This window comes from Mobula hypostoma, chromosome 2 (assembly GCF_963921235.1).
Source record: "Mobula hypostoma chromosome 2, sMobHyp1.1, whole genome shotgun sequence".
NCBI classification, from domain to species: domain Eukaryota; kingdom Metazoa; phylum Chordata; class Chondrichthyes; order Myliobatiformes; family Myliobatidae; genus Mobula; species Mobula hypostoma.
This window is the reverse complement of record NC_086098.1, coordinates 236,567,372-236,581,879: the sequence shown is the minus strand read 5'-3', so window position 1 is coordinate 236,581,879 and position 14,508 is coordinate 236,567,372.

Genomic DNA, 14,508 nt, shown 5'->3' with positions numbered 1-14,508 from the left:
CATTCTTTGCCTCCTGCCAGTCAGCCAATCTCCTATGCATGCTAGCATCTTTCTTGCAATACCCTGGGCTCTGATCGTGTTAAGCAGGATCATGTGTGACATTTTGTCAAAGGCCTTCTGAAAATCCAAATAGATAACATATGCTGTCTATTATGCCTACTAGTTCCTCAAATAATTCCACTTATGACCCATAGTATTTTGTCATGTGCCTCCAAGTACCCGAAAACTCATCCTTAATAATAGACTGCAACATATTCCCAACCACTGAAGTCAGAATAACAGGCCTAAAATTTCCTTTCTTCTCCCTCACTCCCTTATTGAGTGACACTTGCAATTTCCAGCCCACACGGACCATTCCAGAATCTAGTGATTATTGAAAGATCATTACCAATGCCTCCACAATCTCTTCAGCTACCTCTTTCATAGTGTTCTCGGTTATGTCCGAACCTCAGGTTTTGTCAGCTTGTAAAATGTTATAAAAATAATAACAGAAGACATGACCCTCCATGGAAGACTTCACCAAAATCTGAGCAGACGAGATGTCAACAAGGGAGCGTCGAACGCCTGGCTCAGAGTTGGGGACGATTTCCCAGAAACAGAGGAGTTCCCTGTGGCAATACAAAACCAGGTGGTTAACACAAAAGAAAAAAAATATCAAAAGCATAGAATACAAATCAACAAATTCAAGACGATAAAAGCGGGAAATGCCAAGAGAAACCAGAAACAATCCAACACATTACAGGATTCGGCAGCAGTGTAACTCAATCTGATTACTTACACAGGCACTATCAAGTTGGAAATGTCATTCACTAAAGCCTTATTTTAAAATACAAACTCGTAAAAGACACCATACCTTACTATAAATACAAGCCTGATCTAGATTTAGAATCAGTTCCTACAAATTATATTATGACCTATCCATTATTACAGATAAGGCAAACCATAATAGTGTCTGATATAATATTACAGGATAAACAAGCAAGAACAACTTAATAGATATAGTCATTCCAGACACACACAGCACACGGAAAGCAATACGTGAAAAACACCAGAAATATGCTGAATTAAAAGAGGAAACTGAAAGACTTTGGAACATGAACAGGGTATACATTGTCCCAATAGTAATATCTACAGCTGGGATAAACCCAAAGGCACTGCACATTAGCATTAAACAATCAGGGATACACAGTAATATCTGCCTAATCTTCAGAGAGCCACAACACTAAACGTCACTAGAAGAGCCGAAATTTCATAGCAATTGACAAATAAGCGTGCTTGGATATGGCCGTACCTCAGGTTTTACCAGCCTGAGCTGGCAAAAAATAATTAATAATACATAAGATGTAACTATCGAGAATAAAAGTTGTGGAGTTCTTAAAAGTGTGTCCATAGATTGTGAAACCAATTCAATGTTGGGGTGAGTGAAGTTAACGTCTCTGGTTCAAGAGCCTGATGTTTGAGGAGTAATTACTGTTCCTGAACCTGGTGGTGACAGTCCTGAGGCTTTTGTACTTTCTTCCTGATGGGATCAGCGAGAAGACAGCCTGGCCTGGATGGTGGGGGTCCTTGATGATGGATGCCGCTTTCATTAGGAGTCATCAGTCATGATGAAGATTCTCGGCTCGAAACGGTTTATTCCTCCCCATAGGTGCTGCCTGGGCTGCCGAGATACTCGAGCAATAGTGGTTGATAGCTGGAACTCACTGCCACGGAAGGTGGTGGAATCAGATACAATCACTGCGTTTAAGAGACATTTAGACAGAATGCGGTCCGAATGCGCGAAAATGCGATTAGTATAGATGGGCAAAAAGGTCAGCATGGACGTGGTGGGCCGAAGGGCCTGCATCTGTGCTGTAGGCGAACAGTGACTGCTCTGTGCAAGGGGGGGGGTGGTAATGGTGGGGTGCCGCGGGAGTGGGAGTTCAGATGAACGGTAGTGAGCTGGGTCAACACCCTGTGGGAGGAGGGGTGAGAAAAGTAAAGGATACTCCCAGAATCGTCTGTATCGATGGAGGAGGAGGGGAAGCGGTAATGGGGGCGGCGGTGAGAAGGCAGACGGAAATGGTGAGGAGGTGGGAGAAAGGTGAGGGGGGGGATCCGGAGGAGAGGTGGGGAGAAGATAGATAGGGGAAGAAAGGTAGAGCTGGAGATACCCGGAGGGTAGCTGGGGGAGAGGGGGCAGAGGGAAGAAGAGGGGGAGAGTGGAGAGGAGGGCGGAGTGCGCAGAGACGGTATCACGATTGAATGCTTAAAGTTTACTCCGACCCCAATGACCCATTCTTGTGAACAACTGGTCAGCCGGCGTCTCCGCTGGCGCAGAACAGCCTCGCCCGGTGTCAGTGACCACCGCCTGCTGTCGATATATCACATCCTATGTCAATAACAGATCTGCATCCACGTTCGGTATCCACTGAGTGTCCATAATCCACACCCAGTTTCGAAAACCCACAGCCGCTATCGAAAATCTACAGTAAGAGTCAATAATTTACATCCAGAGTCGATTGCACACCCGCTGTCGGATACACACACCCAGTCGATATCCTCCACACAGTGTGGACAACACTCACCTAGTGTCGTTATCCTATACCCAATCTGCATCCACGCCTGGAGTGGTACCTGTTTACTGCGTTCAGTGCCTCCACTCTAGAGCCAGTGTCTGCGAACACAGCACCTCCCATCTCACCTGGCCCCCAGACATTGCCAATAAACCGCATCTTCTATCCCAGTGCAATCGTCAGTGTTCGCGCCGAAAGTAGGGGCTGTAAACTCTCCAGTGTGTGATCAGTAGCCGGTTTCTATAAACTACATCTTGTCTAGTGCCCAGTGTCCATCAACCCAGCTCGGACACAGCTCGGCGCATCACAAGAGCCAGTCTCCTCTCCATGGACTCTGCCTACACTTCTCGCTGCCTCGGTAAAGATGCCAGCATAATCGAAGTCTCCACACACCCCGGACGTTCTCTCTTCTTCCCTCTCCCATCAGGCAGGAGATACAAAAGCTTGAAATCACGTACCTCTAGACTCGAGGACAACTTATTTCTAACTGTTATCAGGCGCTCCAACGGGCTGCTTGTACAATAAAACAGACATTTGACCTCACAATCTACGCCCCAGGGAGTAACGATCCAGCGTGGCCAACTTCTCTCCCTAACTCAAACCCTCTAGACCAGGCGACATCCTCGTAAATCTCTCCTGGACCCTCTCCGATTGACAATGTCTTCCCTGCAACAGGGTGACCAAAGCAGTACACCATACTCCAAGTGCAGTCTCTCCAATTTTCAGTTTTATTGCAACATATTCAGTTCTAGGGAGAGAACCTGGAGCCCGGATAGATGCGTGGTTATCTCATGGAAATTTATGCAACCATGGGGAGTATTGATAAGGTGGATGGTCACAGTCTTTCCCCAGAGTCGGGGAGTCCAAAACGAGAGGGCACTGGTAAAAAATAAGAGTGGAGAGATACGAGAAACCTTTACACAGAGGGCGGTGAGTACATGGAATGAACTGCCAGAGGAAGTGGTCGAGGCGGATACAATGGCAACATTTCAGAGGCACATGGATCAGTAGAAAGTGGAGAGGGACTTGGAGGGTCATGGACCAAACGCACGCAACTGGGACGAACAGAGAGGATGCCGTGGTCAGCACGAACCAGCTGGGTTGAACGGCCTGTTTCTCTGCTGTGAAACGCTGTGACTTTATGAGATTGAGGGGTCACCTGATACGGGTATATAAGATTAGGAGGTGCGCAGACAGGATGAAGCACAGTCTTTTCTTCAGGGAGGAGGTATTAAAACCAACAGGACATAGATTTAAGATCAGAGGCGAGAAACTTAGAAGGGACATCAGCGGCAGCTTCTTGACACAAAGGGTAGTGCGTATTTGGAATGAGCTGCCAGAAATGAGTTGTCGAGGCAGGTACATCAGGAACATTTAGAAGCCATCTAGATAAGTACATGGATAGAAGGGATTGAGAGGGCTACGGGCCAAACGTGGGCAGACGGGACAAGCTTACTGAGTTGGGAGAATTGGGCTTGATTATATACTTTATGAATCTATAAACATTCCCTTCATTCTACCCTATCAATAATCCTCAATCTTATATAACTCAGTCCTGTCCCCTTTTAACTTGCTTCGTTTCAGAGAGGACAGACCCAAGCTCTCCTCATACCGCAAAAGCTCTATTGCAGACAATATCGTGGTGAATCTCTCGTGCACCCCTTCCAGCATCGCCGCCTCCACCCGGGAGCGCGATATCCAGAACTGTACACAGTACTCAGTCTAATAAGTGTTTTGTAAAGTCGAAACGTCATGTCCCCACTTTTATATTCTATTGCCCAACCGCATGAGAAGCAAGCGTGCCGCGTGTCTTCATAATCACGTTATCTGCCTGTGCTGTCATCTTCCAGGTCCAGTGTCGGTGAACCGCGGATAATGGCCACCGATGATGTCTAGTGTTAATCGCACAGGACAAAAACTGTGCAGAGAGATGCGTCACAGCTCTGGACTCACCAGTGCGTGGTTCAGCCGTGAAAATCACAGAACAGAATTAGGCTGTTTAGCCCATCGACTCTGCTCCGCCATTTGATCATAGCTGGTTTATTTTCTGTCTCAATCCCATTCTCCCAATTTCTCCCCATAAAGAACCCGGGCACTAACCCAAGCGTAGAACAGCTAATCCTGCAGAAATAGGCCCTGCGGCCCACAATGTTGTGCCGAACTAATTAAGCTAATGAAACCCAATCCTGCACATGCTCCGTATCCCACCCTTTCCTGTCTGCTCATGTGCCTGAGCATAAGACCATAAGACATAGAAGCAGAATTAGGCTTCTCCACCTTTTAATCAAGGCTAATTTATTTCGCTGTCAACCTCATTTCCCTGCCTTTTCCCTATAACCCCTATCTATTTTTGCCTCCACAGCCCACAAATTCACCGCCCTCTTGCTATATAAATTCCTCTTCATTTCTGTTTTAAAGGGACATCCTTTATTCTGAGGTTGTGCCCTCGCCTGGAATCTTCCACTATTGGGCAAGTCCATTCTAGCTAGGCCTTCCGACATTGGAAAGGTTTCAATGAGGTCACCCGTCATTCTTCTAAACTCCAGCAAGGACGGGCCCAGAGCCATCAAACGGTTCAATTCCACTGTTTCAACACAGAGTTGAACGAAGATGATTGACGAGGTTAGGACAGTGGACGTTCTCTACATGACAAGGTCTCCCCTGGTCAGATTAGAGGATCGTCCATTTAGAACAGAAATCAGGAATTTCTTTAGCCAGCGGATAGTGAACCTTCGGAATTCACTGCCTCAGGTGGCTGTGGAGGCCAGGTCACTTGGTATCTTTAAAGTGGAGATTGATAAATTCTTGATTAGTCAGAGCGTCAAAAGTTACCGGGATATCAGGAGAATGGTGATTAGAGGGATAATAAATCAGCCATGATGGAATGGCGGAGCAGACTCGATAGACCAAATGGCCTAATGATCTTATGGTAGGCAAATCCAGAAGATTAAGGTGCACGGGACCTGTGTAGTTTGGATTCAGCGTTGACTTGCCCACGGAAGACAGGGGGGTGTTAATCCGGCTGGAGGTCTGTGACCAGTGGTGTTCCACAGGAATCAAGTGTTGGCAGCTCTTTTGTTTATGGCATATACTGCATACTACAAACGATAAAAATATGTAGATGGATGAGTCAGTAGGAGTGCAGACAACTCTAGGACTGGTGAAGGCGTGAACAGTGCAGATGGCTGTCAAAGGATAGAGTGGGATATCGATCAGTTGCAGAAATGGGCGGAGAAACGGCAGATAAAATCTAACCCGGTCAAATATGATATGTTGCACGTTGGAAGGTTAAATGCAAAGGGGCAGTACACCTCCACGACATGACTTTGTTACATCCACCGAGCAGGAGGTATAGGAACACGAAGAAGCATGTTTGAGGAACAGCTCCCCGCTCCACCATGAGCACATGATCACTATTTTGCCCTCTTGTTGCATTATCTATCTTTAAAAATATTTCTTATTGTAACTTAGAGAAATTTTTGACTTGCTCTGCACCGCTGCCGCAAAATAATAAATTTCACGACCCATGTCAGTGACTATAAATCTGATTCTGATTCCAACAATGTTCATATTACCTGTTATAAATATTATATATTATAAACATTCCCAATCATTCACACAGACCCCAGTCAGATGTCCCAGCGCCACTGGTCACAGACCCCGGCCAGGGAATGGGATGCTCGGGTGAACTGAACTGTCCAGCTAGGGTATAGCGGTGGAGACACGGGTAACAGGAGGCGGAGATGGAGGAGCGCGGGTGTTGGGGTGGAAAACCAATCTGTCTGGTTATCAAGCTGCCCCCACTTCGCCGTGCGAGACACTGGGAGCAGCCGGTTCTTCAGCATTACTCTCATTCCAGAGATTAGGATATGAATGGGGACGCTATTTCAGGAACATTCCGTGCGTGGCTGTCCTGGCCCGATAGCTCTTTGTCACAGCTGTCGTCACCAGCACCACGCGCCGCAGCGGAGAAGGCCGATAAACAGGGATTCAGGGAGACGTGCTGGTCAGTGGCCTGGGAGGGGAGGGTATCCAGGAATGTCTCTGGTGGCCTGTACTCCTGAACCACGGCAGCAGCGCACAGTCTCCCAGCACCGAGCTTCATCTCTGCTGAATCATTCACCCCGCTGTCTCATCACCGGCCCCGGTAGTGTCATCTGCCCCTGCAACCACCCCGACGCCTCCTAACTCCTAGACAGGAGGGTCACCTACAGAGTGTACCAGTCAAAACGGCGTGGGCGGGGGGTACAGAGAGTGCGAGATGGGGGCGGAGGGGTTTGCAGAGACGGGGAGGGGTGTAGAGGTTGGAGGGGTTACAGAGACGGGGAGAAGTGTAGGGTCCTGAGGGGGTTACAGATACGTGTGTGGGGGGGGTAGGGTCTTGAGAGGGTTACAGAGAAGGAATGGTTGAAGCCCTCCAGGAATGCACAAACTTTTCACTGATACAGTGACATGATGGGGCACAACCTTTTCACTGGTACACCGAGCCCCTCCCCCGGCTGTCATGGAACTTTCTGAAACTGGATAATGACGATGCCCTCCGTGAGTTCCACCTGTTTGGAACAAATGGCGAGGAGCAGTTGTTGCGCGGAATTCCGTCTTCGAGTTGGACCCCTTTGCGGGCTCCGGTGTGAGGGAGGGGACGATCTACTCTGCCCATTTAAGGTCAGGTATAACTGACACTGGTCAGTAGGTCAACTTCAACAATTCTCCCAAAATAACAGCGACTGGCCGGCATGTCACCACTCTCCCGCTCCTCCCCTCTGTCTGCCGACAACTGTTTTTCCACTCTCTCTCTCTCTCTCTCTCCACGCTGCCTTCCCTCTCTTTCTGCACGTTCCTGTCGATGGGTCTATCTGAATGATCCTCCTTCGTCCCATTTTCTCTCTTTGCCCCTGTCCATTTCTTTCCACCCTGTCCATTTCTCTCTCCGTCTATTCATCTCTTTCCCTTTCCCCGCCTCTCCACCTGTCCATTTCCCCTCTCCCTCTTCCCATTTCTCTCTCCCATTTCCCCACTCGCTCTAACCATCTCTTTCATTCCACCCTCCATCTGTCCACCTCCTCCCCCATTCCCCCCTCCCTCTGTTCATCTGTCTCCCATTCCCACTGTCCCTTCTGACCAACACTGTCCCCATTCTCTCCCTCTATCCGTCTCTCTCCCATTCCCCCTCTCTTCCTATCCATTTCTCTCTCCCATTGCCCCTCTCCCTCTAGCCATCTGTCTGCCGTTCCCCCTCTCTCCCTGTCCATCTCTCATTCCCATTTTCCCTCTGTGTATTTCTCTCTTCCATTCCTCTTCTTTCCCTCTGTTCATATCTCTCTCTCACTCCCCACTAACCATTTCTCTTTCTCCCTCTCCTTCCATCTTCCTTCCCCTTCCTGTCTTTAGCTCTGCGTCCCTCGATATGTCCTCTTTCCTTCTGACCATCTCTGTTAACCCCCCACCCCACCATTTTCTCCATACCTTCCCCTCCCGTCTCCTTCTCTGCACAGCCCAGCGCCCCCCGTGCCTTCGAATTTAACCCTTTCCATCTCTCCCCCACTATAACGGTGATACATCGTATTTAATTTCTTCAGCGCGATCTTGTTACAGCAGCCTGATGTAGTGATGGCAGGTGCCAGGTGTAGCCGTTGTGAGGTATGTCGGATCCACAGTCCTACCGCGCCCCCCCCCACCATATCTGGTCAGGAAGGATGGGGCTGATTAATGAGAAGGGGTTCCAACATGTGCCCCTCCCCACTGCTAAAACACAGCACCCACATTCACCCGGGAATATGAAATGTGCGACACGGCCATCTCCCGTCCTGAAATCCCCACCCACAGGAGCCGGCGGACCAACCCCGGCCTCTTGTACAGCGACTTCCCTTCAACCAGTTGGTCCCCCGCTCAACCCTAATTACTACTTCAGATTAGCAAAACTATAATCGCTCCGATCATTTTGCACTACAATTGGGTTTCTTACATTTCGTTTTAAACATGTTTTCTTATAAAACGTCTGTATAATTACTGTTTTTCTTGTTAATGCTGCGTATTCGATGCTCTGTGCCTGGGATGACAGCGCGGGTAAATTTTTCCACTGCGCCTGTGCAGACATGGATTTGTGCTGATTACAGTAAACTGAAAATCTGAAAGCTACCCACAGATGATCGATCGATCGATCTCTCTCTCACTCACTCACTCACTCACTCACTCACACAGATCCAATCGATCCGTCACGCTGCTGGGATCAATCCTGAGCTGCCGCACCAGACAAGTCCCAAAACTGATCTCACTGCTCCACGACCCTCACATCCCCGTGCCAGTTCCCACACTAACCCCACTGGCACTCTCTCCACATCCCCATGTCAATCCCCACACTAACCCACTGCCCCTGGTGAGACCACACCTGGAATACTGTGTGCAGTTTTGGTCTCCAAATTTGAGGAAGGACATTCTAGCTGTTGAGGGAGTGTAGCGTAGGTTCACGAGGTTAATTCCCGGGATGGAGGGATTGTCGTATGTTGAAAGATTGGAGCGACTGGGGTTGTATACGCTGGAATTTAGAAGGATGAGATGGATCTGATTGAAACATATAAGATTATTAAAGGATTGGACACGCTAGAGGCAGGAAACATGTTCCCGATTTTGGGGGAGTCCAGAACCAAAGGCCACAGTTTAAGAATAAAGGGTAGACAATTTAGAACGGAGTTGAGGAAAAACTTTTTCACACAGAGGGTTGTGGATCTGTGGAATGCTCTGCCTCAGAAGGGAGTGGACGCCAATTCTCTGGATTATTTCAAAAAAGAGTCAGATAGAGCTCTTAAAGATAGCGGAGTGAAGGGATACGGGGAGAAGGCAGGAAAAGGGCACTGATTGTGGGTGATCAGCCATGATCACAGTGAATGCTGGCGCTGGTTCGAAGGGCTGAATGGCCTACTCCTGCACCTACTGTCTATTGTCTATTGCCCCACTCTCTCCCCACAGCCCCGTGTCAATCCCCACACTAATCCCATTCCCACACTCTCTCCCCTCAGCCCCGTGTCAATCCCCACACTAATTCCACTCCCACACTCTCTCCCCACAGCCCGGTGTCAATCCCCACACTAACCCCACTGCCCCATCTCTTCCCAAACCCCGATTCAGTATCCACACTAATACTACTGCCCCACTCTCTCCCCACATCCGTCAGTCCCACACTAATCCCGCTACCAGACTCACTCCCCACAACCCCGTTTCAATTCCCACACTAATCCCGCTGCTACGCTCTCTCCCCATAGCCAGTCAATCCCCACACTAATCCCATTGGCCCACTCTCTCCCCACAGCCCCGTGTCAATCCCCACACTAATCCCACTGCCCCATCTCTTCCCAAGCCCCGATTCAGTATCAATACTAATACTACTGCTCCACTCTCTCCCCACATCCGTCAGTCCCCACACTAATCCCACTACCAGACTCTCTCCCCACAGCCCCGTGTCAATCCCCACACTAATCCCACTGCCCTGCTGTCTCCCCACAGCCCTGAGTCAGTCCCACCCTAATGTTAATGCCCCGCTCTCTCCATAGCCCTATTTACCAGCCCCACGGTACCCTGTACGCCGAAGTTGAAGTAAAATGTATTATCAGACTACATCTATGAAATCGCATACAACTCTGAGATTCTTTTTCTGAATAACCACTCAGATTGGGCCTGGTAACTGGACTGTAGCCTGAGCAAGCACAGCTCAGTCAGCCCGGAAACACCGGGACAGGAGAGCATTGTATAGAGCGGCTTCCTTCCAGGAACTGACCCACTCTGTCTGAGAGGGAGCAGGGTCTACCAATTCCGCAGCTGCAACGCACAGGGATAGAATGCATTAACCCAGGCAGTTACTGAACGTGAACACTCTCTCACAAACACCCAGAGTGAAGCTCCCACTACACTGCCCCTCACACACTCCCGGGGTCAGACACAGACTGAAGCTCCCACTACACCGTCCCAGCACATTCTTGGGGTCAGACACACAGGGTGAATCTCCCTCCAGACCATCCTATCACATTCTTGGGGTCAGACACAGGGTGAAGCTCCCTCTACACCGTCCCATCACACACTCCCGGGGTCAGACACAGAGTGAAGCTCCCTCCACACTGTCCCATCACACATTCTTGGGGTCAGACACAGAGTGAAGCTCCCTCCACATGTCCTATCACGTTCTTGGGGTCAGACACAGAGTGAAGTTCCCTCTACACCGTCCTATCACACACTGTTGAGAACATGAGCTGCACAGCCCTTGAAAGTGAGTGTACAAGCCGTGGAACCAGTCGTGTTGGGGTGAGTGAAGTTATCCCTCTGGTTCTGGAACGTGATGATTGAGGGGTAATAACTGTTCCTGAACCTGGTGGTGTGGGTCCTGAGGCTCCTGTACCTCCTTCCTGATGGCCATACCGAGAAAGGTGGAGACGATGGAGGCTGCTTTCCTGCGACAGCGTTCCTTGTATGGTGGGGAGGGCTTTACTCGTGATGGTCTGGGCTGCCTGTTTTTCAAAGGTACATTTAATGCCAATAAAATGTTTTTTTTTTCTTCTCAACCATCCAGGAAAACAGAGGAGTGCCCCCAGAGAATGAATAACAGTTTTTACAGGTTTTTGTCCCATCAAGTGCAGGAGATACAGTTCAGCGACCTGCTTCCCCCACCCCCACCCCCACCCCACAAAGATCGGGGTTTCTCCGATCCGGCTCTCTGGTGATGCACATTTGATCACCTCTGCTGGCACCCTGTGGGACGATGTGAGTCTGGGCACATCCTGAGTCAGCCCAGATCCCTCACTGAGTCAGCCCCTGGCGTGAAGTGCACGTGTCCTGGTGCCTCAGGCCTTTGTGCAGCGGCCGGGGAGAACAGGGGGCCTTTGAAAAAAATGTTTGGAAGCCACAAAGGGTATTGTTAATGTCTGGCTTCTCGTGGTAGAAAGTGTTGATTTGCATTTCATCCATAGGCTTTCAGCATGTGGCAGTAATGCGTCATCCGGGGCAGCGCTCCCACACGTTGCTGAGGTGGCTGCTGTTCCCATCCCCCGATCCCTCTCAACAGCCCGTAACCACACTCCATAGTTGCTGCCTGACCTGCTGAGTTCCTCCAGCATTCTGTATGTGTAAATAAGCCCAGTGACTCTCGAAGTCCCAAATATTCCCCCCCCCACCCCTCTAAGGGCAGCAAAGCCCTCCTCACCTCCATCTGAAGTCAAAGTCGTTTATTGTCATCTGCACAAGTATGTGTGTGCACAGATTTAATGAAAAGCTTACTTGCAGCAGCGTCACAGGCGCAGAGCATCAGAGACATCGAGAAGAAAAACATAAATTAAAGGAATTATTCAAGAGTACAATTAGACCGACGCCGACGCCTGACGTCGGTGGTGGGAAAGATGCTGGAGTCAATTATAAAAGATGAAATTACGACACATCTGGATAGGAGTAACAGGATTGGTCCGAGTCAGCATGGATTTACGAAGGGGAAATTGTGCTTGACTAATCTTCTAGAATTTTTTGAGGATGTAACTATGAAAATGGACAAGGGAGAGCCAGTGGATATAGTGTACCTGGACTTTCAGAAAGCCTTTGATAAAGTCCCACAAAGGAGATTAGTGGGCAAAATTAGGGCACATGGTATTGGGGGCAGAGTACTGACATGGACTGAAAATTGGCTGGCTGACAGAAAACAAAGAGTAGCGATTAACGGGTCCCTTTCGGAATGGCAGGCGGTGACCAGTGGGGTACCACACGGTTCAGTGCTGGGACCGCAGCTGTTTACAATAGATATTAATGATTTAGATGAGGGAATTAAATGTAACATTTAGCAAATTTGCCGATGACACAAAGCTGGGTGGCAGTGTGGAGGATGTTATGAGAATGCAGGGTGACTTGGACAGGCTGGGTGAGTGGGCAGATGCAGTTTAATGTGGATAAATGTGAGGTTATCCACTTTGGTGGTAAGAACAGGAAGGCAGATTATTATCTAAATGGAGTCAAGTTAGGAAAAGGGGAAGCACAGTGAGATCTAGGTGTTCTTGTACATCAGTCACTGAAAGCAAGCATGCAAGTACAGCAGGCAGTGAAGAAAGCTAATGGCATGCTGGCCTTCATAACAAGGGGAATTGAGTATAAGAGCAAAGAATCCTTCTGCAGCTGTACAGGGCCCTGGTGAGACTATACCTGGAGTACTGTGTGCGGTTTTGGTCTCCAAATTTGAGGAAGGACATTCTTGCTATTGAGAGAGTGCAGCGTCAGTTCACAAGGTTAATTCCCAGGATGGCGGGACTGTCATATGTCGAAAGATTGGAGCGACTGGGCTTGTATACTCTGGAATTTAGAAGGCTGAGGGGGATCTTATTGAAACATATAAGGTTATTAAGGAATTGGACACGCTGGAGGCAGAATGCATGTTCACGCTGATGGCAGAGTCCAGAACCAGAGGCCACAGTTTAAGAATTAGGGGTAGGCCGTTTAGAACCGAGTTGAGGAAAAACTTTTTCATCCAGAGAGTGGTGGATATATGGAATGCACAGCCCCAGTGTGGAGGTCAAGTCTCTGGATGCTTTCAAGAAAGAGATGGACAGAGCTCTTAAAGATAGCGGAATCAAAGGTTATGGGGATAAGGCAGGAACTGGATACTGATTGTAGATGATCAGCCATGATCACAGTGAATGGCGGTGCTGGCTCGAAGGGCCGAATGGCCTACTCCTGCACCTGTTGTCTATTGAACAAAATGCACCTCTATTGTAGAGCAAAGTGATCACAATGCTGTTATCTTGCACTTTATCATTTACCTTTTTTTCTTTATCCAGTACACTTTATTCTGCATTCTGCTTCTGCCCTCTTCCTTTCCAGTCCTAATGAAGGGTCTTGGTCGAGAGCATCGACTGTTTATTCCTGTCCATGGATGCTGCCTGACCTGCTGAGTTTCTCCGGCGTCTTCTGTGTGTTCTTGATTTCCAGCGTGTGCAGAATCCCTTGTGTTTATGACGTGCAGTGATCTTGTTTTACCTCAATGCACTGAGCAATGACTTAATCTGTATGAACAGTATGCAAGACAAGCTTTTCGCTGCATCTGGGCCTTCTCCCCTCCAGCTTATCCATGTTGCAGGATGAATTGGTAAACCTCTGTACAGTGACCCCTATGCTCCCAGAAATGTAGTCCCAGCCTGCTCAAGCTCTCATACTAACTCATGCCCTTGAGTTCAGGCAAATGTTGGCATCAAAGCTCTCGAGACCACCCGCCACCCACCTACCCCAGGGTCCCACAGGCCGGAGGGTGGGTCATGTACAGAACAGGGCCCAGGCACGGAGCACAATCCACCCCTCTCCCTCGCTCACGAGCTGCCCCCGTCTAGACCTCCTGCATTCTCCTCGTGGGTGTGGGCGGGCAGGGGGGGGGGTCTGTGCTCAACACCCAGCTCAGGACCGGAATGACCCCGATCCAGCAGGACCGCCCAAGGTCAGCGCCAACCCCCACCCCCATAATCTCCTGTGACCTCTCCCCTTGCTCCATCCCTCCCCTCCCCCAGCATCTCTCCTCTTGTCCCCAACATCCATGGTAGCTAGCGGTTAGCACAACCCTATCACGTCTCGGGGCATCAGAGCTTTGGAGTTCAATCTCAGCTTCCTCTTCAAGGAGTCTGCATGTCCACCCGCTGGAATACACAGTTTCCGCCCACACCGTCCAAAGATGGACAGCTTAGTAACTTAATTGGTCATTATTAATTGAGCCATAATTAGGGTTAGAGTTAAATCGGTTGCTGGCCAGAAGGGCCTATTGCACGCTGTATCTCTAAATAAATAAACCTCCCCACCCCTGCATCCCTCCCCAGTGTCACACTCTCCCGCAGCAGCACTCTCTCTTCCTGAAACTCCCACGCTCTCTGCGCTACCCAATGGATGTGGGGGTGGTAGTAGTTCGGCGAAGGAACACAATAAATTAAACACGGAAAAGACAATCTGA